We start from the raw sequence: 5,033 nt of genomic DNA on the forward strand, positions 1-5,033 counted from the left end.
TGTCAGATTTTTAAACTGTCAAAAATTCCCACTGCAGTCACAGTGCTGATGAGAAACCTAGGCAGTAAAAAGCAGGGTGAATGCACCAAAATGTGACAGCAAATAACAGGCCACAACAAAATTTGGAGGCAGTTCTTAGCGGCCCGACGAGGAGCCGCGAGAACGGTGTCTGATAGCTTTGCAGTGTACTACGTTCACTTTAGCAAGGACTGGAACGAATAAGACTAAAACGTGGAGGGGAAAAAAAGGAAAATATCCCAACTACTGTAGTACCCACGACAAGCTACGTTTCAGGCAAATGGGGCTGCCCTGGATGCGGGGAACATGGTATAAGTGTAGCATAAGACGCTGCTATTATTTAAGCTACAAATGGTGTTCTGCATATGCAGAGACTCCAACTCTCCCATCTTCGACGGGAGATCTCCCGCCAAAAGCCCATTTTTGCAAAATCTCCCGTTCTCCCTCTTGAGATTTAATTTCTCCCGCTCTGGCTCTGTGTCTCCCGCTTGAAATGATTTCTTACTTAATATCACAGTATGTTGAAAAATAAGCCTTAGATAGCACAAGAGAGCATCTACAACCATAGAACTTGGACCCCGGCCGCAAGGAACTTCGCGCACATCAAATTGGAGTCTCCCGTTTGCTAGGGGTTTCAGGCGGGAGAATCTCCCGATCAGAAGGTGCTTGGGGTTGGAGTCTCTGCATATGCACGAGACAGCTGCAGTTTCCATTTTTCAGCCCGGGAGGAGGCATGGTGTGAACATTAGCATCACTGATCTAAAGCTCGCTAATATTGAAAGAAAACACCTCAAGAAAAGTAGTGTAAGCTTGCTCATTTGTGGTCATCATATAATTGCTGAACAAGAAAAAAAAAAAGTCTTTTCAAACATCAATGTTAAAACTGAAAACAATGGGAAACACAACAGGCACTCTATGGAACATAAAACACACTGTACATCGATATACAACCTTGCATATTGAGTTATGTACAAACATTACCAGGTATTTGGTAAAATTTCTTGAACTGCAGAAGATAAGGCTGCCATATACACATAATATGATATAATGTATTTGATGTTGAAGGCATGTATTTACACAAAATGCAGTACAGTGGAACCTCGTTGTAACAAGCCACTTCGGACCACTAAATTTCTTTGTATATCAGGCATCTCTTTATATAAGGGATACAAACAAAAGACTAAATGGGAACTGCAAATTAACTTACTAAATCAGATATCTCATTATAGTGAGGTTCCACTGTATTCTACCCTGCAATAAGAAAGACGAGAGTTTGAAATATTAAGTAGAGTATGGCTGGTCAATTTGGAAATAAACAGCATGGGGGGGGGGGGGGAGTGTGGAATGTGTAGAAGTTATGCATTATCAATGTTTCCTTGTAGAGCTCACTGACCCTAAGAATACTAAAAATACTGTATATTACATTCCTACACCCTGCTTTAATACTATTTACAGACCTCCCAACCTTTCTAAATGAAAATAGGGATAATTTGGCTCAAAAGTAAGAAAGAAAGAGTGATTCCCATAGGAGTATGTAGTAAAATTATCCAGAAAAACAGGAAACTCCTACCAAAATAAGAGCTGGGAATGGTCAAAATTCAAATTCTTTCCTCAAAATTCAGAATCATTGGGAGGTCTGTGTATTTGAACATTTCTGGACAGTAAAAAACTATTCAGACCTTTGGTTATGTTTTGAGTGCTGAGTGGCACAGTTACAGCCAGGACAGGACTATCTGAAGTCCCTGGCACACATGGGTAAAACGCACTCTGAAAACAGAGAAACATGTGAACCTTTTAAAATGGATTCAATTCACAGGCTCTAAAGTAACATTCTAAGCTCAGCAAAGCAGCTCATACTGTACTTGCATATCTCAGTACTGGCATGACTTTTGCCTAGATTAATGCAAAACTGAAGCAGAACACCTTGAATACATTGGGCAGAAATATTGACTTTCCATAAAGTCATTTTCACTGGACGGAATATTTGCATATCTTTGGCAGGTATCGGCATGCAAAAGAAACTTGAGCGATTTCTTGGTGATAGTGGGGCTACTCGTTTGCAATTAGTTCAAGGTAAATCATACGGACTCAGGTCTGCATAACCTGTAAAATAAAATTGATGCAAATGTTACACATCTGTTTGGTCGAGCACAAAATATTTCTGAATTTTAATCATACGATGTAGTATTGCTCCTTGCTGCTGTTATCTCAAATAAGTATTCACAGTGACATGCAATGTTCATTCTGAAATACTGTACTTACATTCTCAGTACTCTCAAGTATTTACAATATTCTCAATACATTTAATGACATTTCATTTCTCTGTACATTATCGACAAGTTTTGTGAAACAATATACACTTTCAATATTTCATCCGAAAAATACATACTTTCTTATTTGGTCATTTCATGGACGGATATGGTATTTTTACAACGTTGAACAGCATCACTAATTCAAAAGCATTCAAGAAAGCAAAGATGAATGTGCCCCTAAGAAATCAAGGGAAATATATAGGGATTACACATGACACTGCAGCCTGATATTCATACAGGATTTATGAAAACAGAAACAATTTTGACAGTCACTACGGAATGCAGACAAAAAAAACCCAAAACAAAATAAAGGTAAAGAGAGCAGAAAAGGTACATTGTATGTGGAATAGAAAACTTCATCAACTCATTTCAATTAAAAATGCTGAAGTATTATAACCAATACTCTGAGTGTCAATTAACTTTTTTAAAGTTATTGTGAAAATAATTAACAAGATCACGCTGAAGTATTATAACAAACACTCTGGGTGTCAATTAACTTTTCTTTTTTTTTTTAAGTTAAAGTGAAAATAATTAACAAGATCACAAGCTTTTTTTCTCTCCACAGTCAATGGCATCTTTACTGTACATACCCTGAGTAGTCTATCAAAAACAGACACAGGTAATCCACCTGCATGCTGCGTCAAAACTCAATCTCCTAGGCTTCACTCTCATTTGAACTCCATACATCAAACTCAGAATACATTGTATTTGCAAATAACTCTTAACTCCTAACCATCCTGACTCATCGTACTTCTTCTTCAGGCAACATACCCCAAGAGTTAGCCTTCCACTGGATTGTACAAAGATTCACAGAGGAAAAATAAAGTATTAAAAAGCCAAATAATTTAAACAAAAATATTGATTACTTCATCAAATAGATCATTTACATGTGGATTATGAATCAATGCACACTTGAATCAAAATTGGAAAAGAAATTAAAATCATGTTATTGATACATATTTCATTCTTCAAAACTGTCAATTCATAATACTACTGACACTGTGAATAAACAGACTGTCAGGGAAATGGAAAGAGTTAAGAACGTGTGATTGTAAATCAGATGCATTCTTATCACTTCAATGCAGAAAAAAAAAAATCTTTCTACTGATGTCATTATTCCAGAAAAAGAGAAATCACTTCTCATAGTGAAATCACTAAAAGGAAAAGAAGCAAAAGTAAAAGCTGTACCCAATCTATACATAGATATTACACCTTGCACACCTAAGGTAGCAGAAAGATTATTTTGTGAACTCTTTGCCACAACGGAGTACAACAAAAGGAAGAGATGAAATTTGCACAGTTTGATTTAGAGAGAGATGCATGTAAAATGTGTACAGTAACAGTGGAACTTTTTATGATGTGGAAATTTTCACACAAAGTGAAAATAAATCGACATATATCTTTTTGCTTGGTATATCTTGTAGTACCATCTCATATTTTGATTCTGCAAAATAAAAACTCATAAAATTCATATTATCTGGCTGAGAACGAAAATGTCCACACTTACAGGAATGACTACAATAGTCTGTACACCAATCTCCAACCCGACAAGATGTACTGTAAATGGAGAAATTTTTGCAGTACATTAATTTTTTGTGCATTTCATGCTGCTTCTGGCTAGCGTAATTTCTAAAATCCGCAAAAATGTCTTTACAATTTTCTCTACACATTTTGAAAGGGTTGATATTGTGCAGAACGAATTCAAGAAGCCGTGAAGGTGTTTGTGAGCTGCTCAGCGTGAATAGTTAATCGCGCTAAAATATCAACGATTACAGGAGTGCTTTCACACTGGAGACTACTTGAGATGGCATTTACTCAATCCCATCATTAATTGTTGAAAGTAATGAAAGACTTAGACATGAATAAATGGAAGAGAATGCTGGAAGAGAAGAAGAAAGACTTGCAGCGTATGTATGTGTGTGTAAGTGTGTGTGGGAGAGAAAGAGAGAGAGAGAGAGAAAAGAATGAGGCATATATTTCATGAAAATATAATTGTACACCCATACACTTGACATGGCAAACAAAAAGAATAAAAATGAATCTAATAATGATTGTTGAATATTGCCTGCAGAACCAGATCAGCAATGCTTCTATCAGGAAATATTGTATTTCATATTCCAAGGAAGACAATACCAATGTATGCAAGATGAGGGAAAGTTCGAAAACGAAGGTAATAGCGAAACATAGATATGTATGTTGATAGATAGGTAGATGATCAAATAAATCAACAGATAAGTAGATAGACAGATAATAGAAGAGATATATGGATAGCTATTTAGACAGATAGATAGATAGATAGATAGATAGATAGATAGAAAGATGCCAGACAGATAGATGGATGGATAGATAGAAAGACTGACTGATAGATGGATAGACAGATAGATGGCAAAGAGACAAATAGACAGACTAACAGAAAAAGGAGGGAGATAAAGAGAAAGGTAGAGAGAAATTTATCAAATGTGACAATAATTCATTGCTTCATTAGCAACAAGATTGAAACTAGAAATAGAAGGGAGGAACTAGGGAAGAATCAAGAGGGAAAGAAACCATAGAACACGAAATAAAAAAATACCAAAGAAGTGGGGAGAAAGGTGTAGCGCAGCACAACTAGTGGTAGAAAACAGATGTATACGAAAGAAACATTGCCAGTAGTGGATCTAATGGCCAGAGGAAAGAGACAACTTTCTGTGACTCAGGGCGACG

This window comes from Diadema antillarum, unplaced genomic scaffold, assembly GCF_040938485.1.
Source record: "Diadema antillarum isolate AM-2024a unplaced genomic scaffold, OU_Dant_1.0 seq00000651_RagTag, whole genome shotgun sequence".
NCBI lineage: Eukaryota > Metazoa > Echinodermata > Echinoidea > Diadematoida > Diadematidae > Diadema > Diadema antillarum.